We start from the raw sequence: 26587 nt of genomic DNA, 5'->3' as shown, positions 1-26587 counted from the left end.
GGTCAACCAAGGGGTGAGGGTCAGGCCAGCTGGCCTATTACCACCTGCTCCCCCCCCTTACTGCTGCTTTTCCTCCCATGCAGTAGTGGGGGGGGGGCATGAATTTAAGAAAACTCTCCAGTAAGTAGAATTATACATGGAAAATTATAACAATTTAAACCTTTCCATTTATAGAATCTAATTATTGGGGGAGATCACCTTAAGTTCAAGTTGTTTTGGATTTGGATCAATATGGTATATTATCTTCCAGAATTTTGACAAGTTCTGAACGTGTCATCAGTAGTTCAGGACTGAAATTTGTCATGTTTTACAATTGTAGTAATTCACTAAAGAAAGTCCTTTTAGACTCTAAAGTCAATTTCCTATCCTCTGATCCATAGATAAACCCACAGTACAAATTGTTTCTCCTATAATAAAATGTAAAGTTGTCTTCTTTACAAGACATGGAGGCAGGGTTCAACTGTTTCTTCACCCTCAGCCTAAGTAGGAGGTGATGTCATCATTACGATACTCCATTTGCCTTTGCCTGCAGGTAGTTCCTGGGGCCCATTGGATAGGAGGTTGGGTAGGCCTAAAGGCTACACTGGACATGGAAATGAATGGAAACCCACTGCTGTCACCTAGGATCAAAGCCAGGTCCTTCCAGTCCGCAGCCAGTCACCCGAGAAACTGATCTTCACAGCTCCTTCTCCTGTAATAACCAGATCAAATTACAAACTAAGCATTCAGAAGATGCATTGATACACAAATCAGTCTCAAGTGTCACACTACATCCATCCCATTGAATCATGATTAACTTTATTTCTTGTTTTTAGACTGTAAGCTCTTGGAAAAGTTTTTTTTTTTGGTAAGTTGTTTTGTTTCTTTTCTTTCTAGAAAAGTCTGGTATTCAGTGGGTGCCACTATAAACAAAACAATAATTCTTCCTATCTTCCACATTGGAATGCCAAGTTCTATGAAAAGACCTGGCATGTCCAGTTTGTCAGATCTATATTTATTTCTAGACTGAGGGAACAGGGCTTATTTAGTCTAAAGAAGAGGGACTCGAGAGAGGATTTAATAGCAGCCTTCAACTGCCTAAAGGGGGGGTCTGAAAGAGGATGAAGCTGAACTGTTCTCAGTGGTGGCAGATGCCAGAACAAGGAGCAATGGTTTCAAGTTGCAGCAAGGGAAGTTTAGGTTAGATATTAGGAATATTTTTTTTCACTAGGAAGGTAGTAAAACACTGGAACAGGTTAACCAGAGAGGTGGTGGAGTCTCCATCTTTGGAAGTTTTTAAGACCCAGCTAGACAAACCTTAACTGGGATGATCTAGTTGGGAATGGTCCTGCTTTGAGCAGGGTTTTGGACTTTCCCCCAGGTCACTTGCCCCCCCACATTGGCCCTCCCCTTACTACCTGACCTCCTTAGTCCCTTCCAACCCTCATTTTCTATGATTCTATGATATTTTATAGATTTCATAGATGTTGGGGCTGGAAGGGACCTTGGAAGATCACCGAGTCCAGCCCCCCACCCAAAGGGCAGGAAATCAGCTGGGGTCATAGGATCCCAGCAAGATAAGCATCCAATTTGCTCTTGAAGGTATTCAAAGTAGGTGCTTGAACCACCTCCGCTGGCAGACTGTTCCAGACCTTGGGGGCTCAGACAGTAAAGAAATTCTTCCTTATGTCCAGCCTGAAACTGTCTTGCAGTAGTTTATGACCGTTCGACCTCATCATCCCTTGGGGCGCTCTGGTGAACAAACATTCCCCCAGACACTGGTGGTCACCCCTGAAAAACTTATAGGTGGCCATCAGGTCACCCATGAGCCTGTGCTTTTCCAGGCTAAAGAGCCCCATGGCTCTCAGTCTGTCGTCATAAGGTCTGTTTTCCTGACCTCATATTTTCCTGATATGAATCAAACTATTTCTTGTATAGTTCTTCCTACAAGATAAAGCTAGTAGGGGTGAGATCCTTGCTCCAAATGATCTCAACTGTAAAATTCCCTATCAGTTTCAATGGGGCAAAGATTTCAACCTTGGACTTCGAAGTAGCTTTGTCCTCATCTGTTAAAACAGAGTCTAAACAAAATCTAAACTGATAAAATGAACGAGCAAGATGGTGTCAGATTACAGCCCCAATATAATTTTTACTAACATTTTACTAACATTCAGAGAACCTCAGTATGGATGCCCAATTCTGATTAAAAAATAATGGGAACTGGAAATCAAAAAATGTTTAGTCAGCTTTTTAAATGTCAACATTTCATTATTTAAAGGACATGCTTTAAAGAGTTGATGTCAGTTAAGTCACGGTTCTGTTTGTATTTTATGTTTTAGTAATATGTCAAGGCCATAATTTACAGAAGTACTGAGCATCCACATCTATGTCAATGGATCTGCAGGTACTAAACATCTCAGGCACTTGATACCAAAACAATTTTAGAAATGGATGTATTTCACCTAAATGGTTCCCTCCACTGTGTCCTGTTCCCTTAGTTACAGGTATCTTCCAGTATCTAGTTTTGTTCATTAAAAGTTTCCAAGGGTTTTTGCTAACCACTAAATTAATGCATGTAACTATTCCATCAGGAAACTAAAAATTATATTCCTATGTATCTAAATTACAGAGAAGTGCTTATAATGGGACTACCAAAGAGCCCTCATTTATTATAGACCAGATGCTAGTGGTTTAAGTATTTACAAATAGAGTATTGGGGTCCCTGTCCCAAAACAAATATACAGTTATGTATTTACTGTACTATGTAGGAAGACAGCACACATTCAAATTTCTATCAGAATATTAAACAATGCAGAGCTGTTATGAAATTTAACTGCTTCTTACCTTCTAAACTTATCAGTGAGTACCCTAAACTAGGAACATTTAAATCAAACTGTCCATGATGTCTTGATAAAATCAGATCCATAAAAAATTAACAACTGTATTCAGACAATTTTATGCAACAGTTAGGCACTTTAAACCTGAGAATTATGGTATCCAATTGTGCAAAATACTCAGTGCATAGATAGAAGTGAAGGTGGCTCACCATCTGCTAATAAATGCAGAGCATATCACAGAATTGAATCTAAATTCATTTGAGGCAGTTGGATATTTATCTTGCTGGGGTCCTGTTACCCCAGTTGACTTCCTGCCCCTGGGGCAGGGGGTTGAACGCAATGATCTTCCAAGGTCCCTTCCAGCTCTAATGTCTATGAAATATATGAAATAAATTTTGCAATACTTGAATGGCTCCTGTATTAGGCATAATTGTGAAACTGAGTACAAGTTCCCTGTGAGCTGAAGAAAGTTCTGGTTCTAAATGCTGCTTGTTTTTATCTGTTGGTGTAACAGCGAACCCTAACCCCGTTACTAAGAGACAGGGTGGTCCCTTTAAATCCAGAACCTTCCAGTCATGGTTGGCCAGTCAAGTAGGGGTTAAGACTCAGGCCCTGCCAGCTGGTCAGGTGACAGGAAGAGGAAGGCCATGATCCTACAAATGGCAAGTGGAGAAGGCCAGAGGTGCAGCAGGGATGTGGACTTCCAATGACCATGGTGTCGTGGCTGCAGTCTCTGTCGGAAGACTGTGCCATGCCCTGAGCCATCCTCATGATCATCTAAAGTAAGCAGGCATGTTGTCTCTCTTATTTCTGTATTATCATTTTCCCATTATATGGCCTTAGAAGCCTATGTTTTGTGTTGAATGTTAAGACTGGTGGTTTGGGTGAGGCTATTTGGGGAAGTAGGAGGCCTCATTGGGGGCCCACTGCAGTGTGAGGACCCCAGCACTAGAGAGGATGCAGTATTTGGGGGTGAGCTGACCCCAGGGGCACAGGAGCCCTAGTGAGGTCTTTTTTTTTGAGAGCTATAGCCTGGGAGTCAAACCCTGCTTAGTGGGTTTTTTTGACTAACAGGCCTAGGTAGAGGGAAAAGGGGTAGGCCCACAGTGGCCAAGACCCCAACATAAAGAGGAATTTACAAATACCATCTGTGAGGCTTGGGCTGCAGCATAGGGGAGGAACAGCCACAGATGGTGCCCCCTGGCATCGGGGCATAAAACAGGCAGCCTCCTGCTTAACTAACAACAATTAATTAACAACAAGGCATGGCAGGAAAGGAGGCAGGTGGTTGGCCTATAACAGGTGGATGGAGTCACCAGTAGACAGACCCTGAGCAGGCCCCCCCGTTACAGTTGGCTATGTCTTCCATAAAAATTAATACCTTCAAATATCCTATGTACAAGTTTCCAATATTTTTCTAATTTTGGAAAATGATTATTTGTAATGCTAAAAATATGAACAGAACCTCCTTTTCTTCTGCTCTGGAGCTGTTTTAAAGTATTGGATGTTTTAAAAATCTTATTACTGGTTTGATATCACATCTGTTTCAGACATGTATCGTTTAGTTTAATATCTGATATTTTAAAGATGCTCAAGTGTTAAGAGCAAAAACAGGTCACCAATCTCACAAGAGAAATACAATATTTTGGAGTAGAAAGGTGGGTAGAAGAGAGAAAAATTAAAAGAAAATAAGAAAGCATGAATCAGTGGCAGAAGTTATCTGTTCTTACCAATGCCTAAAGCGGTTTTATCAACAAATGTTTTCGTTTAAGCCCTGCAGCAAGCCTCAGACATCAAATGGTAATATAAGCACAAACCCCATGGAAGCACCGCATGAAAAAGGTCATTCTCTGAAGACACCTGTTGGGCAAGAAGCAACGTCCAATACAAATCTGATATACTAGAAACTTTGATCTACGGTGGCATTGTGGTTATTACCCACATTGTGCATCTCTGAAGGCCAAGTGGTTACCAATGCATTTGTTCTAATGCACAGAGAAACTGAATCGCTTGCCTAAAGTTTTTGTCAGAGCTGAGAACTGAATCAAGGACTCCTAAAATCCAAAGTAGTACCTCAAGCACTGAACTATCCTTTTTCTGGGTATTCTTTAGTACAATATGAGATTTTTCTCCCTACCTCATCCCCTGAGGACTTTAGAAGACATATTGGCAGAGAAAGAATACTAGGGCAAAGGCTTCTGATTTATTGGATTGGGCTTTCCCTTGCAGATCTGTGCCAACACAGAACCCTGTTTTGATATGTGGGCCATAAGGTAAAGAATAGGAGCTTCAGTGAGTCAGATTACCCAGCTTTTCACTATCACTATTTAGCTTCAGCAATTGTAGACAGCAGACTGGAGATGGGGGAAGAGGGGAAAGTGATTGAAACTCATTTCCAGAAGTGTAGAAGAAGGGCAGGGCTAATGGAGATGACCAAAGCAAGGGCCCCACTATAATATTGCTGACCTGAAATGCAGAAGCATACTAGTGGCTCCCATCACCTCAATCAGCCCAAAAGAGGGATAGATAGTAATGGGACAAATGGTCTAGAGCCCTGTCTTCCCTTCCAACATAGAACAGCAGCAGCTTTCCCTTCCCCCATCATCTAAATCAGTACACGTTCTTGTGGAGCCAGGAGACCCTGCATCCCTTTTTTCAACTGCAAGCAATAGTACCCAGTAATCATAGAATCAATTGAATGCCCTTGGCCCAGGTCCGTTAAGTTCAGTTATTAATCCAGGTTCTGGTGTTCAGGTCATTGTAGATATAATACTAAACAAAGGGCTGAATTAGGGATCCAAAACTCTCTTTAAGTTTCAGTTTGCTCCAGTCTGGAGCTCTGGCATAAGCACCTCTCTAATATTAGAAGTAGAATTGCCCAACTATTTTAATGCTGTTTAATACATGCATGATTGTTACACATGCATATCAGAGAAAGGAGTGGCTATATTTAGCATTTAGCCACATATACCTCTTTTTCCAGCTGTAATTTTACTTTGCCTCAGAAGCAGGGATCTGAGTTTTCCATCTCCCTCAGAAAAATGTAGATTTTCTCCTTTAAAGTAAAAAGTCATGGATTTTCTCTTTTAAAGAAGAAAAATGTAGGAAACCCTCCTTGCAAGCTGGAAGAGTTGTATCTTATAAGGGGCTGCTTGGGGTTGAGGGGAGTGGGATGCAGGGGGTGCCAGTGCATGTGTGTGGGCACACATGCATGTGATTGGGAATATAGCCAGGCAGTGGTGGAGAGTAGTTCCCTCAGCTGTCTTCAGATAAGTTGGGGGGGGGGTTGCATAAGTGAAATGGAGGGGCAGATTGAGGTGCCCACGGTGGGACAGGGTTGGCACCTGAAGCTGGAGTCACTGCTTATCCAGAGTGGTGCATGGGGCTCAGGATCTGGGACGCAGCAGGTGGCTGCAGGGCTGAGGTGTGGGAGTGGGACAGAGCTATAGGCGGCTCATCTGGGGGGCAGAGGGACTGGCTCCCTGCCACTGTGTGAACTCCCGCGGAGGGGCTCGGTGACAGAGGCAACACGTTGGGGCATATACCCCCCGGATTTGTGTGCAGGGCTGGGGAGGATGCAAGCTGCCTGCTGTAGGCCTCTGGACTCTCTACATTGCTGCCCTCCCTTTGAGGGCCTCTGCAGCCCAGCGGGTAGGACATGGCACAGGGGGGTGGAACAGAGTGGAGAGGGCTGGTGCTGCTGCCACTGCCATCACCACTGAGAGTCCCGTGCCAGCTGTGCCACCATGGCAAGGTGCCTGCACTTGCCCAGAAGCAGCAGGGGAGGGGGCACAACTTTGTACCATCACCAACAACTCTGCTTCTGCTGGGTAGGCATGGGCACCTTGCCATGGCGGTGTACTTGGCATGGGGCTCCTGGTGGTGGTAGCACCAAGCCTCCTCACCTGGCTCTGCCCACATGTGCCAAGTCCTACCCGCTGGGCTGTGGACACACCCAGGGAAAGGGCAGCAGGGCAGGGAGCCCTAAGCCCAGCGGCAGGCAGCCTGCATCTTCCCCCACCCCCCATAGGCTCCATTCAGCTCTGATCTGGCCATGCTGCCCATGGGAGGGAGCATGGGGGAGGGTGCTGAGCTCTGCACTCTGCTCCAGACCCAGCAGTCATCAGGTCCCATAATGCTAATAGCTGGGGATTTCCTCCAGAAGGGCTGGGCATGGGAGGCAGGGGGCTGTGGGTCAGGAGTAAAAGGTACCAACAGGGTTGGGGGGGCTGAGACTTGGGAGTGAGAGGCAATGCCAGGGGAAGGGGCAGGGCACCAGCATATCAGGGCTGTTCAGCATTATGAAGCAGGTGGGGGGACAGCCACAGCTTGACCCATGTCCTGGTGAGCAAAGGGTACTGTTTTTCCATTAGAAAAAAAATTAAACACCAAAAATAAATAGTTATTTAGATTTTATTTTATTACCATGACTGAGGCACTGGTAGTCTTCCAAAGTGCTGTAAAATTGTAGATAGATCAATAAAACATTGTGTTTAACTGACACCTTTATGTATAGTGGTGTTGCCTTTTAAATCATGGAAAAACAGTTTTGGGGTTTTTTAATTAGAGAATTTAGGATTTTTTTAATAAGATAATTTAGTATTTTTAAACAGAGAAGACCAGGATCCCTGCTCATAAGAAACAGGTGACACAAAATGCTTACCTGTTTTATCATAGGCTAAAACTACCTTCACTGAGCAAACACACCTACTTTGGTGTTAGCAAATTTGCAATCAGAGAATTCCCTGTAATGGTATTTCTGCAAAAAAACCACATCAGTTAAAAGGTAAATTATGTCTAAATTTCTTTAGTTTTATGGAAGAAAATAATATTTAATGCGATTGTTTTGGCCGTTTGCCTATTTCACTCCTAGTGTCGGGGCTTTGCACACATATGTGGCCCTCATATGACTATGAGTACTATTAGATGCCAGTTATTTCCCAAATGACAGAAGACATCATAGGCTTGGTTATATAAAATAAGCCATAAAAAAGAAAACTGCTATGAATAAGTGATGATTCAATATGGTCCATTGAGTTTCATTCCACTTTAATAAGGGCAGTACTCTTGGATTGTGCATTTGTGGTTTGGCATAGCGGCCTTTGATAGCATCTCAGAAAGGCTTCCCTCTCCATCCTCCTCCACTTTCTTTCTTTCATGGTGCTGAGAGTCTAAATGTGTTATTGGAAAAGGAGAGTTTGTGTCCAATATGATTTTAACAAAATTGTGCAGAGAGGAACAATTTATCATAAGTATAGGTTCAGGTTTACATACGCAGCAAGCCAAATCCTCCTTCCACTCCACCGCTTGAACAGTGCTTGAACCCTGTTGGTGTGACTCCCAATCTGCAATGGTATAACTGAAAGGAGAATTAGGCCTGGGGTGAGACTGTTGTCTGCTTCCAGCTGATTGCCGTATACTCTTTCAAGTAACCCCAAACCTCCAAAATTTGTGGGAGCATCTATGTCCTTTAAAAAGTATGCTGAACTCCTTGAACTTTAAAAAGGCTTTACTGGGACAGCAGAGACGATGTAACTGTAGGGCAGGCTGCAGTTTCAAGTTATTTTATTTTTTATGTCCAAAGCCACTCCCAAAAAGCTTCTGAAGAGCTCTTCCCTCACTTGTAAGCCCACTCTCTCTACTTATAAGCAGTTCCAAGCAAGATGATGAAAAATTCCTGAAGCTGAACTCTTTGTAGTCATTTTCAATTCTGCACAATGCACTTTTCCTGGATATAAGGAAGGCTACACATGGCAACACACCATTTGGGGACAGCCTGAACCTTTTGGAATTCACAGTCCAATATTCCCAGGGAAGTGGTGCTCGCTTCCACCCTGGGGGTCTTCAAAAGGAGGCTAGATAGACACCTTGCCAGGATTGTTTGACCCCAGTACTCTTTCCTGCCCATGGTGGGGGGTCGGACTTGATTATCTGCTCAGGTCCCTTCCGACCCTACCTACTATGAAACTACTCCTGACAAGGGATACAGCAAACTCTGCTTCCAATTGTCAGTAGTGAATCATTTTGAGTAAATAGCTTCTATTTTAAGCTGAGTCCAGCCCCTATTTGGCTTATGTTTTTCCCTAAGTTCCCCAGACTTTGCAGTGCATGGCCTCTAGATCTGAAATACCTTTAGACTTAAGCAAGCTGCAGATGGTACAGTACACTACCTTCCAGCTATTCTCAGGCTTAGAAATATTTCCTTTTTAAACCCAAAGTAAAGCTATAATTTGGAATCATTCTGTACTTTTCCTGTTTGTTGAAATCTTAAGAAGTTCTGAAAAACAGATTAGATTGAGACAGCAATTGGGATGGGATGGGATGGGACGGGGGGAGGCAGGGAAGTTCTACATGCCTTCGTGATTACACCACTGCTGCTGCTGCTGCAAAAAAAAAAATAAAAAAATAATTCCAGGATAGTTTCCAGGTAACAGCTGAAAACAGAAAGTAACTGTTAGAAACAATTGTATATATTTGAATAGTTAGTGTTTGTTCAGCACTTCAGACACACAAAGCACAATATAAATATTACTATTTTATAATAAAATGCTTGATGGAAAGAAATGATATCACTCAAGTCACAAATATAACAAACACTGACCCTTGCAATGACTTGTATGGGCATTAACTTTTGTTGTGCAGGTGACCATGAATTCCCATGACTGTCTAGGCAAGCTAGTGACAAGATTTGGTTATCCATATGCAAAAGGCCTTCTTTGTTAAAGCACACTATATAATCACCAGCTATCACTTTTGAAAACGTTGAATGCTACACATTCATTCCACTTATGCCATTATTCCTTCCTTCCTGTCTTTGACAGTAAATTATTTTTATTAAAAAAACCAAACAAAAAAACTGTTTCTTCATGCATAATGGGGAAAGAGTATTTTTCGAATACTTAACAGAAATGCACTAAAATTTTAGGAAGAGAGGCATCAATGAGGTGCCTTTGGAACCTGTTTACTGATGCCAATGGACCTAAGCCTCCATAGCCTTTCAGTGAGAGAGGGACACCTCCACGCTGTTGTTTGAGCCTTTAAAACGTTTCTTCTTCACAAATGTGTAGAGACATCTCGGAACATTTAAAATATAAAAACTGCTTTGACTTTGGGTTTCTAAACAAAAACAATTTATGTCCCTTCCCTCTACCCCTTCCACATCCCCTTTTTAAAGGGAAAGGAAATGGGGAAAGGATGATGAAAAAGTAGGGGGAAATGCACCTTTTTCCTGTTTAACAGTTAAAATAAGCGGAGTAGGAAAAAGTAGGTTTTCCCCATACCTTCCCATTTTCCTTCACTTCAACAACCCCCAATTCAGCAAAAGTTGCAAAATAGTTGGAAAATGGAGAAAACACATTATTATGAAGAAAAACATATATTTTCAAATGAACTTTATGACAGGAACATTTTTCAATCAATATTTTAACCAAATCAGTTCTCAATATTATATCCTCATTATACATTTATAGTTGCAGTAGTATTTAAAAGACCACAAATATATATGATAATATATACAGTGTGCCTACCAGCCATTGAGTCTTGCAGTTCATATTCAGAACTTAATATATAAAATGCTGCTCTAATAAAGAATAGGATCTCAGATTCATGCTCTTGCTCTCTCCAAAGAGTCTTTTCAAGAGTCAGCTGTCTTATGAAATTGGTCCTAGGATTCCATATAGGAGAAATTATTTTCAAACTGGTTATGCTGTTAATTTTTCTGATGCAGAGGTCATTACAGCAGAGTGAAGGATGCTCTCTTCAACTCAAAACTAGCTGTTTACTAAAGGCCTGACTTATATAGTTAAACATCTACTCTTCAAGTGGTTTGGGAGTCTCAAGATAGTCAGCTATTTTCAACTGATTATTCCTGCTGACTTAATGAATAAGCAGCACATGTATTATCAGTGGCACGAGAGTACTTCTGACTCAGGATTCTTACTTTTGGTTATTTAGAAGTGATAAATGTACCACTTATCACAGTGATCCACAAGTTTGTTGCCCACAGGGAACATAAGTCCCAGTGTTTAAATTGCCGTTACTTTCAACCGTATTACTCCCCTCAGCCTTTTTTGCTGCCAGAAGCATCCTTTAGAAAGCTCTCTAGTTAGAATGGCAGGCACACTTTGTGGAACACAATGGAAAATACTCCTTGTCCCTACCCTAAAGAGCTTGCAATCTCAGTGGACAAAACTGAGGGCAAGACAGAAAAGGAAAGGCATACAATACAATGATTACATTACTTCACCATATTCCTCTCTGCTTTCCAAAATCACTTGCTCCCTTTCCTCATCTGCACCTGATCCAGCCCTCCCCACCTCCTCCATTACAGATCTTAGAATTTGGGACAGGCACAACAGGACATCATTAAAGAAAGAATATGTTATTAGCTAATGAGAGCACACACTGCAAAATCCCAAATGTATCTGCTTCAAGACTACATCTTTTTTGCTGGTACTTGTCCACCATTCTGTTTCCCCCTTATTTTACTGTCTTATACGGGTCTCCTTCTAGTGAATTATTCTGAAATACTGTACTTCAGAATCTAAGATTTTTACATTGCCTTCAGTGACTTGATCAAGGGTTTTGATTCAGTCAACAGCAAGGCCCTCTGGAAGATCTTAAAGTGATTTGGATGTCTGCCAAAATTGGTTACCCCTGGAGGTAGGGTTGGGGAGAGTGGCCCCAATCACAGCTTGACAAGCAGCACCAGGAGTAGGAGGTAGACCAGGGACAGGAGAAGTGGCATGGAACACTCAGTGGGAGGATGGAAAGGCCCCCAATACCTGCCAGCTCCCGTGGGTGGGGGTGGAGGAAGGGATTGGGACTGGGGCACCTGGGACTGAAAGTCAGGCCCATCCTGGATACTGCACTTCTCTCCAAATTAACCTCCTTTCTCCCCTTTCCTCCCATAACAAGCCTGGTGTTCACCCTGTGAATGCAGGCTCCTCAGTTGGTAATGGGATACCCCTAGCAAGTAACTAGAAGGCTCAGATCAAGTGGGGAGGAAGACATACGACCATACCAGATAGTCACTAGGATGGTGGCTAGAAACAGAATCTAGGAACCCAAGCTGCTTCATCTGCCATGCAGGGTACTCATAGGGAAGCAGATCTGTGCCATGTGACCCTGCTTCTGCTGCAGGGGTATACTCCAGCCACAGCAGAGATAGGCACCTGCCAACCCCAGTCTCAGAGCATGAGATAGACCCCTTGCATGGTTGAGAGTCATGTGGTCAGTGTCCCTACAGAGGGAGACTAGGATCTGTGGCACATGGGAAAGGAGGTTCAGGTCCCTCAGTGCAGTATGAGGAACACATAGCCCTCAGTGTGGGGGTACCTCCAACACCACCGCCATCCCTGACTGAAACCACTATGCTGTCTTGCATCCAGGTATATGCCCTTCATGAGGAAGGTGTCTAGCCAGCCAGGGTTCTTGGTGATACAAGCCACCTTACAGAGCTGGAGGAGCAGGAGCCACATGGGATAGCTATCTTGTCTGAGGTTGGGACTTGACAACTCAGGCCATATTCATTTGGGGAGCACCCTCAGCCTTCACAGGCCAACAGGTATATGGCCAGGGCTTCCTGGAACTGAATTTTCTGCCAGTTCAACTATCTGGAGCATGCATATTCTTTTGGGGGTGCACTGTGGCTGGCCCCCAAACACCATGTGTCCTTGGTGTGCTATCCCTGGTTAGAATGCCATGCTTCAAGACCTTGCAAAAGATCTCCCTTCTGGTCTTGCAAATGTTGTGGGGGACAATGGTGGTGGTGATGAGCGGGGATCCTGGTTTTCTCAGATAAAAAAAAAAGTCTCCAGTTTTCAGATTGAATAAAGTAACCCCAAATCCACATTCTTTCATGATTTAAATGAAATACCACTATATATAGATCTATATATTCGTGGTGTTTCATTTTAATCATGGAAAAATGTGGATTTGGGGCTACTTTATTCAATCTGAAAACTGGAGATTTTGGTTTTTTTAATCAGAGAAAACCAGGATCCCTGGTGAGGAGGTATGGCAGGTACTCCTTGCCCATGTTGAGGTGCACACTCTTGTCCTCCAGTGTCTGACAGCGAGCATCTGACAGCCAGCTCCACAGTCTGGTGGCACCTGATCAGGAAGTAGCTAAGTGTTCTTTCCTGTGGTTCAGGTTGTCCATGTAGGGCTTCATGAATTAGGGCATTAGATGGTAGGCCAGGTCCTCAGTGATGAGTGGGGACAAGGATACCACCAATGTCAATGCTGGGGTGTAAGGGGTGTAGTGTCTGTTCTCCATCATATGAAGGAGGGTAGAGTTGCAGAAAACCCTGGCATTGTGGTTACTGCCCACTCAGCTGGTGAAGACATGGCTGAAGCATCTCCAGTGGCTGATGATGCCCTGCAGCATCATGAAGAAGCACTGGTGGTTGATGAACTGGTGGGTGCCTTGGGGTGGGCAGAGGATGGAAATATGAATGCTTATGGCCCCCATGAACTTGGGAAAGCCCATCCAGCAGAAACCAGGATGCCCACATTCAGGTTCATGAGGTGGGTGAAACAGTTTGCCAGAATATTCTGGATGGCTGGGCATCTGTCCTGGACAGCCACTCTGACTGTGGACTTCCCACACTGAAGTGGTTGACAATGGAGAGGCTGTTGGAGGTCATGGTCAAGGCGTGTACCAGTATGATCATTTGGTGGGCCATCTCCAGATGGACATATGCAATGTTGCAAGCTGGCAGCAAGTCACACAGGGTGACAAGGAAGATATGCCCCACCTCTTGGGTCTGTGGACTTTGTCATGTGTTGTAGGGCGGGGTTCAGGCAGAGAAACTGATGCATGTCCAATTACCAAGAGTTGGCATTTACTCCAAGTCTTTTCTGGAAGCCTCTGGACAGGGTGAGAGGGAGAGGCCACTGTGAGGGGCAACTCCTGAGGCAGGGCACAATTCTCTATAGCAGCCAGCCAATCAGATGTGGCTCGGATGCTTAGGTGTGCTCAGCAATCTCTGGCATCCCAGGGAGCTCACAGGTCATATTGGGATGCGTGCATATTTCAACTAACCTCCATTGTTGTCAAGAGAATATGAAAAATAAAGACTTACACTTCTGCTCAGATGTAGGCAAAGATTATAACTGATGAGCCTGCTAGCCCAAATGCAAATAAATTGAAAGAGAGGTGTTCTGACAATTTTTATTACCTCCATGTACACACATTATATATAATTCCGCTTCAGAATTGTATGCTGAATTATATTTCACAGGAACAGTGATGCTGCCACATGTACAGAGGTAGACCAAGACCCAGATTGTGTGTTTTGCCTTCTTGTGGTATCTTAAACCTTTTCACTAATAATCCTGAAGTTTATGGCCTTCTGTAGGACATCTCTGTAAAGAGATGACCTTCTAAAGTAAATACAAAACCATTACAAATCATTTTTTGTGTATGTTCAGAATGAGCATTTGACTGAAACAAGGCATTTTTGACTTGGCACAGACATTCAAGTCCAGCTGAAGGCATGAGGTACCTATTAGTTGAATGCTGGCCATATGGTTTGTTACATATGCCAGACACAAAATTCATAAGAGTTGCTTCACAGTTGATGCACAGGAGGGGGAAAGAGGGAGGGGATGGAGGAGAGGGAGTGATCCACTTGAAAGTTTCCAAATAAGATGCTCTACATTTTTGTTGCAACATTACTTTTCCATACCAATTTACACATAGGAACATTGAATCTTTGTAAAATGTTGTAGATTTTCTCTAACATTGGCAGCATTTGAGATGCTTGGGCATAAAAAGGGTTCTTAAAAAGATGTAAACTGAACCTGGCATCTCTGTCTGCATTAAACATGCATAAATTTTTCACAATGCTTTCATGTCACTAGCTGTCACATAAATTCTTCTAATATCTTTCCTATGGTATCTCTTTGTTACATAACTTACTTTCAAGCAGTGAAATACAGGCAATGTCTTTTCTAGAGTATGTGCCCAAACTGGAAACCCAAGTAGGTTCCAAACACTTCAGAAATGGGTGAACAAACAGCCTAAAATAGTTGGGGTATCCCTTTCTGCTCTTAGAAAGGTGGGAAACAAAGGGGAGAAGTCTCATTCTTACGTCTATAGGGAATTGTTATAAGTGATATATAATTGTATAAATATGGATGCTATAATTTATACATTATTCTTGAGATCACTTCCATATTCAGAGACACCCCCCACCCCTCAGCTGGAACAAGACCTCTTTGTGCTAAAGACTATGCAAATGTATATGGAGATAATATCTCTGCCTTGAAAAGCGTATAACCTGACAAGAGACAACAAATGGATGAGACTAAAGAATAGGAAGAAATGGAGAGGACAGAAGGGTAGCAATTATTTTGTGCAACTCTAGGTGTTCCTTGCTATATGGGCATAATTTGATAGTTGCAGGACATTTACAAAATTAGCAATTATATATAAATATAAACAATACAAGGCAGAATTTCTTACTAGTAGAAAATCTCGTTGCAGCTGGAGTGTATGTACACTTCAGCTCCCTAACTGGAGAAATGTATAGGCGAACTCTCCAGCCAGAGGCTACTACAGGACTGCTCTCATGGCTGCCCTTACAGGATCCCATTACTTGACGACCTATCCTGTCCCCAACCTGGGAAGGGGACAGGCTGTTAATTAAGATGAGGAGCTCTGAGAGGGGACCCCACCCAACTGGCCATCAAGGATCAACTCACAGCCCAGGATAGGTGGCTATCACCCCAACTCTCTCTTCAACCAAGAACTTGGACTCTGTTTCTCTTCCTGACCTGGACTCCAACACTTCCACTGAGTCTCTTTCTCCTGCTACCATTGTGTGAGTGTGTGTGGGAGTGCTTGGGTGAGTATGTGTGGGAACCAAGCTGTACAGTACAGTGTTCATGTAATAAAACTGTTATTTGGACCCTGAGTTGGGTTTTGCTTTACTACAGTTTGGCCCTGCTCCAGTCTCTGCTCTTCGCTCCTCTAACTTCTGTCTCATTTCTCCCTCTCCTGCTTCTAGCTCACTGCCACCTCCAAAACCTATCCCATGCTCCTGTGGCTCCAGCTGTCCTGAGCTCCTCTCTGCCTGAAAACCCCTGTTTCTTTGCTATTGCCTTGTCCACACTGCCTTTTCCCCTGATCTCTGCCACTTGCTCTTCAGTTACCAAGCACCCCAAGCATAGGTACCACAGGCACCAACACACACATGCGCTGTCACCTGAGTCAGGGTTTAATTGATGTGTATATTGTGTATGATTTCATGTCATTATCATTAGGGTGTGTACGTGCTTGAATTGGTGATATGTATGCATGTGCCTAGGCTGGTAATCTTGGATGTGTATGTGCCTGAGTTGGTAGTGTGTGTGTGTGTGTGTGTGTGTGTGTGTGTGTGTGTGTGAATCTAATTGCTTTGTGTGTTTGTATATGTGCAATTGTGTCACATAATCCTGTTTAACAGCACAATTTTGAGATCCTGTGAGTTCGCCTGACCTCACAGGACAACAACAAAGTCATCTATCTTTGCATTGCACAACGGCTTTTATTTAAACCAGTGCCTTGAATATGCAAACTGTTTTTGATCATATTAATTTTAAAAGTATTACCAAAAACAGTCATTTTTATTAAAGAAATAAATAGTTCAAAAAGTCCATGCAGATGCTTTAAGCTAAATCCTTCCACATAATTGGGTCTCAAAACTTATCAGATTTTTGTCTCAGCCATTATCTCATACTGTGCATGCTTTCCTATTATTGTTAACTGACTTCTCAAATTAGAGAGAGGAAAAAAACGAGAGACAGAAATGTTATTGTGGCCCTGGGGAACTTGGTGCATCTCAGCCAGAGAAAGGGGACCATTGGGCACACAACAGAATGAATATCATGGGGCTGCTTCTATAAAGCACATGTCTGTTTTAACAAAGGAACAGGCATTTTGATGAGTCTCCATGTAGGTGACCTGATGGCATAAATCTTTTGTGCAATAAACAGATCTTTCCATGGTTAAGCCTCTGAATACTGATTTACTTTTCTTTTTATTCTGAACTACTTCAAAAGATGCTCCTCAACTTCACACATCACAAGGAGAATTTCATATCAAGGAGAATTTCAAATGGACATGCTGTACAGGAAGGACATCTATATATATATACATTTTAAAAATGTTTGCCAGCAAGCTTGATCAGAGAAATGAGAAAAAGTAAATTCAATAGAATGTTAGGCTATTTATCTCTGCTCTACATTAAAGTGATGAAGCTGTGCTAACAAGCAGTTTGCTTCCCTTAAAACACAGGTGAGTCCCTGGTTAAAAGTTTGGACATGTACTTCTTGTTTCTGGCTTCTCCTTGCAAATTGGCGTTTACCGTTTTGACTTCAGAGGCATGTCTAGATGAGTGCACACATGCAGTTTGTGGTTCCTCAAGCTGTTTGATATACTGCAAACAACACATGGTGCATATGCAACCATTCACCATGCTGTGAATTTGCAGGGTGGCACCAAAATTTGATACCAGGAGATCTCGGTGTAAACAAAAAAACACACAAAAAAAGTGGTGAGGCACACACAGCAGCAGTGTGCACTGTCAGAAACAGATCCTGGCCATCCAGAATCATGCTCTGGCTACCAGCCAGGCTCCCTGTGGCCAGATCAGCATTGCTGCTGCCCCAGCAGGCCCTGGCCCCAGCCTCCCTTACCCCAGCTGGGACAATTCGGCACATGCTGGAGTGCATGTGCAGGGGCATGCCCTGGGGCATGAAGCAGTGGCACAAATATGTGCCGCTGCTATTTCTACCATGGCAAACTCACACACATGAGGATACACCCCAGATGTTCTAATCAGCTTTCAGTAAACTTATATTCACAAGCTGATTGTGGCTTTCAAATGGATCATCCTTTTCCCAGCCTGTACTTTCACATATGAGTCTTCTCCTTGCAATTCTGGATAGATTATAATAGTGTGCTTTGCCAAGTAGGGCAGCCAAAATGCACAAAAAATAAAATATCAGTTTTGAAAATCACCTGTCTTCATCCAAGAGCCATTCAGATAAACAACAAAACAGAATCAATATTAAATTGCTAATCAATTCATTCTAGTACTTGTTGAGCACAGTTTGCAAGACATTTACTGTGGAGTTGCCTAATTAGCTCTGCAGTAAACACCTCAGCAGCTATATGTGTGGTCCTATTAGGCCAAAGGAAATTAATAAACTCCACAGCAGGTTAGTACTTGTAGGGCGCTGACAGATGTGACAGTTTGTTACTGGATTGGTCATTGGAAGCATTCTACAGCTGTGCACTGACAGAAGTGCACAGCTGCAGAGTGCTTTAAAAATGCCCGATCCTCCATTCACTTTCTCTTTGGATAGTGTTGTTCTCCTAAGCCTTTTCCTTCTGGTTTTCTAAAAGAACACCATCAGTTCCCATTGAATCCTGCATGTTAGTCCATGATGGAGGGAACATTACATACAGTATAAGTGGGAGTACTAGCTCCTTAATTACCTTTACTTGCTCTGCCATTGACAGTTTACAGGTATTACTTTGAGTGGATTCAGTAAGGATAGGTAGGGTACAACATCCACCTCTGGGAATCACATTAGGGCCCCACAAAGGACTAGTAATTCACTATGCACAGCTGAACTTGTCTGAGCTGCAAGAAGGAGGGGCATTTGGCAATGACTTGCCCATCTGAGATTTGTTCAGCATGCAGGGAGAAGGGTCATGTGGTACAAGAATGTAAGAAAGAACGGAAGTGTATTTTGTGCAGAGAATTGGGTCATGTGTTCCACACTTTTTTTTTTAAATGAAAATTTTTCATAGCTCAAGTCAAATCAGCCAATCAAGTCCAAATCCATGAGTCATTCAAGAGCCACACATGGCCCCACTACTGGCAAAAATTCTCCACCCCACCTGGGGCTTCAGATGCCTCCAAATCCTTTGGCAGGCATCCTACATGCAGGCCCAAGCCCAGAGGCTTGGGGTTCAGGTGCCCCTGAGTTTCGCTTGCCCTCAGCCATACAGCTGCAGGAGCAAGCTACAGAGGAGTCTCCAATTTCCATAAAGTTGGCATATAGCCAAGAACTTCCCACTGGAATTAAAAGTGGCAGGCTAACTATGCCTTACCTCAATCAAGCTTCTACCCCCTGTCAAGAATATGGTTTTCTCCAGCTAGTAGGAAATCCACCTTAGTGGTCATGGTATTTCCCCTGCCAGATACTGCCTAAGATGCAGCACACCTAAATAAGGTATAGTGCCCATTGCACTCAATCCTGCTTGGCATTGACTCTTTTTCAAGTCATGGTGAACCACTACAATGATTACATTTCAACTGTGTCTTTACTCCCACAGCTGAACACCTCCTTTCTTTCCTATTTCCAGTGATTTCTGCTTCTTCACCAGCCTTAAATGTGCAGCAAACATTACCAAACTTTATGTAGCTGAGAGGCTCTGTTGCCCCCTCTCTCAGTTCAGTGCATGTGATTGGTGCCTTCTGTGAGGTGAAGCCAGACCAGGAAGCATGGGCGACTGGTGCTGCCTTACTTGGGGGGGGCATGTGCCCCCCAGCAACCAGTCAGCAAGTGGTGGGCTGGGGGGTCCCCCACAGCTGATCATGAGGCGGCCAATCACTGTGGCCACTTCCAGAAGTGGCTGCAGCTGCTTCTGGAAGTGGCTACAGCCACTTCTGGGAGAGCCATGGTGCTCCCACTTTCCAGCCAGTTCTTGCAGGGGGGCACCATTGCTCCTGCCTGTCCCCACCACCCGTCACATAAGCGGTGACCACAGCCAGTCAAGGGGTACACCAGCACTCTCAGGGGGTGCATGTGCACCTTCGTGCATCCCCAACACATTGCCACTGCCAGGCAGCCCTGCATTTCATCTGTGTATATAGTTTTGGAGGATCCCAGGACTTATGACATGAACACCTGGTTCCAGTCATGAGTGGGTGGGCTAATTAGCACATAGATCCTTTCCGGGGGGTATCTAGAGTCTGGACACATACTGAGCAGTGCTGGGCTGTGGGGTCACCTTTGGGTGAAATACTGAATCTGCTGGGGCCCAATTCACTGAACTGGCTTTGGATTAATATCATGCATAGTTATAAGTACAAAGGTACAGCTCAAAAGTGTGTTTATGGAGTACCTGTGCTGAAACTTGCAGCAGTTGGCACAAAAGATAAAATACATCAAAAACGATAAAATACATCAAAAACTAAGCCTACCCATAGAAATTTGTATGCAAATGACTATAGGTATGTTTATTTTAAAGTCAATGCTTTTTGGTTCTTTTTTTTTTTCTCACGTCCACATGCTCAGAGGGGAACAGACCCTGAACAGGGTCTGCAAGTAAAGGGGGAGAAGGGGCTGATGGGCAAAGAAGTTGGGGGTAAGAGAATAAGGGGGCCACCTGCCCCCACCCCCATCACTAGTTTCCCTGCTGCAGCAGTGGGAATGGGATGAATTCAAGGCAAACATCTGACAGTTAGATTTTATACCTGGAAAATTATCATAAATTTATAATTTTTCTTTATATAAAATCTAATCATTGAGGGATCACTTTATATGTAGGGTCATGTTAGATTTGAGTACATATGGTATTTTTATATATTCTTATCCATGTTGAAATTTTGATTCTATCTTTTTGCCAGGGGATAATTCTGTCATCCTTTCTTAAACAGAGTAAATCCTCAGTCCCTGACTACTTCTATTAGAATTATAGAACTACTTAGCATTAACTGTTTTGGTCATTTAGCCAACTGGCATATTGATGATTTTACTAGGCTAGAACAGTGTTCTGTTGTTCTATTATCAAAAAAGTAATAACTCAGCAGTTTATATAAAAGGAAAAATGAAAAACCCACATAAGTTTCTATGATTTCAACCCCACTTTCTCCCTAGTCACAGAGCATAATGGTGCTATATTCAAAGTATTTTCCAAAGTGAATGCATAAAGATTAAACTCTGATACAGGAGGTAGTACTACAATAGGTTTTGAGGTCTCTGAAATCTAGTCCAAATTACTTTTAGTGGTCCTTGGAAGGTCTTCATTAAATAATATTTACTACTGAGCAAGGTAATAAAGGAGATTTCCTTATCGCTGTGCTAGCCAGTTGGTAAAGATACTTCTTTTCTTTCCTGATAGGTTAACATATTTTACACTTATTTAACACTCATTAGCATTTCAGTACTTCATGCTTTACTGAAGACAGATTTTCTGGAGAGCTAGGTCAAGGTCTTAGCATGATTATGCATTAACAATAGAGCATAAGTATACTGCAATAGTATAGGAATACAAATTACTACAGGGGGCATAGTTCATTAAATGTTTTCAGTACATTTAAAATTAAAAGCTACACCATGCATATAGTTCTGTGACAGCAGCCATAGATATGCTGTAATATAGGTTACTAATCAATAGTAAGCTCTCTGTACTCTGTAGGCCTACTACTACTAGAACTCTATAGTGACTTCTCTCATTCCTCTAGGGGTGAAGTTAATCATTACTCTTAGACCATACCAAATCTGTGAAATGGTAAATGCCATGAAAGTTAGAATATTCTATGAGCGGTTGTATGTTAAGGGTTAATATTGTTTCTTGCCTGCACAACTCTGACTTGCCATTAGAGGGCTGGTGAGCAGGAACATGGCTAGGATCTAGGGCACCTGAGCTTTATCTCAGCTTTGGGGGAAGAGGGGGGATTGGAAGTCTTGGATGCCGGAACAATGCAAATTGCACATTTTATCTCCATGAAATTACCCTAACATGAGCTAGTGGTAAGTGGTATAACTTTGAAATGCTCGGAGGACACTTAGCATGAATTAATAAGCTTTTATGTGTGGACATTCATGTTTAAGTGCCCTTAGTATAGTCTAAGTGTAATGTGAAACTTCACCCTAGAATAATTCCTAAAGAACTTGCACCAAAACAATAGTTTGAAAGGCTGTATTCATCCTAGGTCCATCAGCTCTTCAAAATGAGAAGCCACAGGTTTTGTCTCTTTCATATAAATGAATGGCATATTAAGCTTTCCTTCCAAGTGGACTTTTCCCCGTCTAAAGCTAAGGAAGTAAAGTTGAGTAATATTTTCAGTGCTCCAACTCTGTGATGATTTTGGCTATCACTTAGGTGTGACATTGAGATAGTAAACATAAGCAGGGAGAAACGAAAACATTCTCCAAGGTACACCACAAAGCTCGTTAACGTTATAAAACTAGGTGACAAATGCTGAGGGAAAATAACCTGAAAAACTGTTGCAGGGAATAGAAGGACTTCTGCTGCTTGCTCTGGGATGGAAGATGGCAGCCTGTCCACAATGGAGTGTAGTAAGAGTGGGAAGTTTTAGCCAGAGAAAAATCTCTTCTCTTACAAAACATACAGCGTGTATACAGAAGTGTTCTGTGCACATGTTACAGTGCTGTAATTTAGAGCACTTTTTACAGCACTAGTTATAGCACTAGTTATAACTTAAAGCTTTAAATTATTTAAAGCTACAGGTTGCTAAAGTACTTTATAGTTGTCTTAAACATGACAGAAGTGCAGTGTTTGGTACAGTGGCCTCTGAGCCTTCCTGCACTTTCTAGGCCAGGAAGCAGGGGCACTCTGCAGCCTCCTGGGGCTTTTCCTCTAGTCAGACATTCGACCACCGTACAAGTTATTTAAAGCTACAGGTTGCTAAAGTGCTGTAAAATGCAGTGCTTCAAATTTAATACCTCATTTAACAAGTGTCAATTAAAAGCATTATACCCATTTTAAGGTGCTGTAAAGCCATGCACTTCTGCTCTGCATGACAATAAAATGCTTTAAATGACAAAAAAACTCAACTTTTGTACACACCCTATATCAGGCTGCTAATGATCATCAGGTCATAAATGTTTAGGGTGTCATTTCACATACTCCCCCCCCAAAAAAAACCCAAAAAACACTGTAGGAACCAATTTACCAGCCTTATAAACCATTCCTTTTATATCATTCCTTACAGTATCTAACTACAGTAAAAGCTGTGTTAACTGGCATGAGTGGGGTAAGGGGGTGCCAGTATCTAAAAATTCTGGTTATCTGAGGCAACCAGATAAACCAGAGAAAAACCCTGTGGAGTGGGGCAGGAGTGGGGAGGAAAGGCAGCTGCATGCAGAGGAGGGGCTGGGAGGTGGGTGGCAGAGGCCATACACAGAGCGGCAACAGTGCAGTGTGGTGGGTGGCAGCCCCGACGTCTGGCAGCCACTGGAAATTCCAGTTAATAGAGTATTTTGGATAGTAGAATGCCAGTTAACACAGCTTTTACTGTATGCAGCTCTTGAAAATCTAAGTATTCAAAACCTCTATTTAGATCATTATGTGATGAAGTTATTCACGAGTGCATTAGGATCCTCTGCATTCTTTGAATGAGTCAAGCTATATTTTGAAGTCATACACAAAAGTGTCATTGAAATATCATAAGTGCTTTCTTTCTGGTGCATAAGTACCCTTTCATTTCCTCAATTAACGTTTTCCCAACTTAAAAAACCCCAGCCCTTTTCAACATCAAGATGTGAGATCAATTCTAACTCTAAACCTCTAAAATACATTGTTATAAGATAGAAACTTGAAGCAACTTTGGAACACCTGAGTTAAGCCCAGGCGTTCTAATCATCCCTGCTACAACACAATGTGAATGCGCCACATTAAATAATGAACATTTACACACAGTTGCAAGCCTAAAGAAATGCCATTACTAGTCTGACTTATTTCAACAAACAGGAAAATGGTGACTTTTTACTAGACTTCACTGAACTTGTTCTGTCTAGCCAATCAGAGCAAGTTAGGAATTTTCCAAACAAACAGGCTTTCTTGAAATCAAAATGTTTTGAAAGTAAAGTCTTGGGTTTTAGAATTTCCTATAAAACAGAGGCTATACTAGTTTCCTGACAGCTTTCCCAGTAGGGTGTACAGGAGGTTAAGTTTCCTGAACAGTGCAACAGACCCAGTGTGAAACTGTCTGGAAGTTGGGAATGCCACATCTCCTGGGCTTTAGGTTGGCCTTACCATGAAAACTGCATTAGTGCCAAGGACCCATGGTAGTTGGTTTCCATGCTGTCCAGATCTGGCAACTTGCGAATCAGCTGCCCTGTGAGCTGAGCAAGCAGTGGACCTGGTACTTTGGAAACCTTGGATCCCATGATTCAGAGCAGTCTGCATAATGGGGTGTTATCCTTATCTGGAGACTCTGAAAATCCTAACAGCTACTGACTGAAATGAAATTCTGCTGTCTGAAATTCCAGCTGCAATTACATAACAGAACAAGGGTTTTTCCAGTCCTCTTATAAACTTCTTTTCTACACAGTCAAGCCACATTAAAATGCAATTTGCAATACCACAGTCCCCATTACTGAAAGCAGAGGGCAACCTGCCTAGACTGGGGATCCATGGGATTGCATTTCATTTCAGAAAAACAGAAATGCCAGAAAAAATAACAACCCCCCCAACCCCCCCCTCCAAAAAAAAAAACAAACCAACCCAACCCAAAACAAATACCCACTGTGTGGAATTTGTATTCCATAAATATTTTTCAATGTTTTGGTTTTTCATCCTGCCCTAGAATGAAGAGAAGAAAACAATACTACAAACTAAACTGATACATGGAGTGGACATTTGATTTCTGGCCAGCTTAGTTGAGATAAGATCACAAGGACATAATTACCTTACTAGCAGGTAAACCAATCAATACTGCAGGCCAAATACTTCTAACAACAACTAGCTGTTTCGCTGTTTAACTACCATTCATGTGTTTATGCCTTTTAAAACCATGAAGTTACATCCCCAATCACATACGGAAAATGTAGAGTAATGCAAAACATTCCAGTCTGGAGGTATTTGTACTTGAATGGTAAAAAATGAGGATCTGTGGGATATGACATTTATTTTACTCAGGAGACTGGCATGACTCAACTTTGTTGTCACCACACCAGAATTTTTTGGTCTTTTGCTCACTTGTGGTATGTCATATCTCACAGAGTCCCAGCACATTCACTTCATGTAGCTAGGAGGGAGAAGGGGAAGAGAGGAGAAGAATCAAAGCCCCTTGAAAACTCATGCAGCATTTGGTGAAATCAGGCCTTATGTAAATAAATGTTTAACTAAAGAAAACCCTGCTGTGTCCATGTTCCTTCCCTCTCAAAAAATATATCCATAATATATATTATGGATAAAATTCTGGTCTCAGGGTTATATTGATATAAATCTGGAGTAAATTTACTGATATCAATTCACCTCCACACACTGGTGATTGAGACTTTGCAGTGTAGGTACACATCTACATTTTAAGAGGAGAATTGTGAAGTGTAGTTATTTTTCCTACAGGAGCAGCAGTTCACTCTACCAGATAAAGGCCAAATCATTACATGCATGGGTGGCTGGTAAAACACGGTCTTGCTTTAACAAATGAAAGGCTCACTTGGATGATTAGGTGAGAGCATATGCAAGATCTAAACGATATCTCATTGGAGATGGGTCTAAGAAATCTGATAATATATGGGAATCTCCAACTAATCAGTAGGGATGATCAATACCTCTACATGGCTGGTGTATCTGGGCCATAGGATGACATCACTTTTGATAACAGATATTTTAGTGAATTGCTTGATATTTGACGGTAATTTTATTCACATTTTATTTTGGACAAAATATATTTAGTTTAATATATGCAGGGAAAGCAGAAGGGGGTAGATCTACTTTGGCTAATTTGCTCACTTTACTCTTCCTGAAAATTTGAGCTGCTTACCATCTTGGTAGGCAAACTAGTAAGTGCCTCAAAAAGTCAGTTTTGATGTTATATTAAGTTCAGTAATATTGGATGGTGTACGGTATTGATTGACTGACTGTCTATTCCTTTTTCATCCTGCTTTATTCAAGAAATGGCAATTAAAATGCAGTATAACCTCAAGTGGAAGGTGAACCTAAACTCACACAAAGTTAGGAAATAAATGAGCTAAGGTTTCTACATAAGCATTAATCCTTTGTGTGGTACAAACCACCTATATATCACTGTATAAAGAATTTAAGACTGAGTAATACATTCATTCAGCCATGTATTTAACAAAAACCACATAGGATAAGGAAGGTTGTTTCTAGTACTCTTTGTATCCAGAGAGAGAGCTTTTTTTCTTTCTAATGATTTATATTATCTCACCTATACTTTCTGGGGAAAAAATGAAAAAAAAGAATTGACAGCGTCCTAAAAATGCCTTTTTTTTTTTATTTGCACACACATTTAAATTATTTCCTGTCCCTGATACTAAAGCAGAGTTTCAAAACAGTGTGTCTCAATGAAATGTTAATCTTTGTGATGCAAAAAGTCTGGTGACATTCCTGAAGTGGCAAGCCCTTTCCTGGGATCGAACAAAAGTTTCTGTGCCTGTCAGAAAGGGAGAATGCACTCTGGCAGGTTTCAAAATAGGTGGGGCCTTTGTTAAACTCTTCTACAGCTACACCAGATGTTAGTGAGCCAGACCAGGAGTGATTTTTCAATTACTTCATAAAACTTTTACCATTTTAATTTCCTCCCAGTCAAATCAAGCAGCAGCAGGGATCCCTGTTTAAGACGCATTTAAATGGCAACCTTTTCAGAGCAGGGCGACTAGTGGCAACAGGGAATGGGAGGAGACAAAAAGATTTTTGCTTACCTTAGCAAAATCTCAGAGAAGATGACTGCTCCCTAATACATCTGTGAATAAAGAAAAGGAAGCAGAAAAGCAAACTAAAATGTGCATAAGAACAAGGGGGTTAAAAACAGCTATCAAGAAATTTAGTT

At 42.2% G+C, this 26587-nt stretch overlaps 1 long non-coding RNA gene across 1 annotated transcript; it reads right to left on the bottom strand.

The window, feature by feature from the left end:
• Nucleotides 1–43: 43 nt before the first annotated feature.
• Nucleotides 44–26587, bottom strand: LOC149870676 (uncharacterized). Its single transcript, XR_016440485.1, has 3 exons — nucleotides 26460–26587; nucleotides 8091–8175; nucleotides 44–691 (listed from the first exon to the last, which is right to left on the bottom strand). It is a non-coding gene; the product is annotated as an uncharacterized LOC149870676 (long non-coding RNA).

This window comes from Crocodylus siamensis, chromosome 2 (assembly GCF_052110815.1).
Source record: "Crocodylus siamensis isolate JL-2025a chromosome 2, ASM5211081v1, whole genome shotgun sequence".
Classification (NCBI taxonomy): domain Eukaryota; kingdom Metazoa; phylum Chordata; order Crocodylia; family Crocodylidae; genus Crocodylus; species Crocodylus siamensis.
Note: the sequence above shows the minus strand (reverse complement) of the source record. Positions and strands in the feature narration are given on the sequence as shown.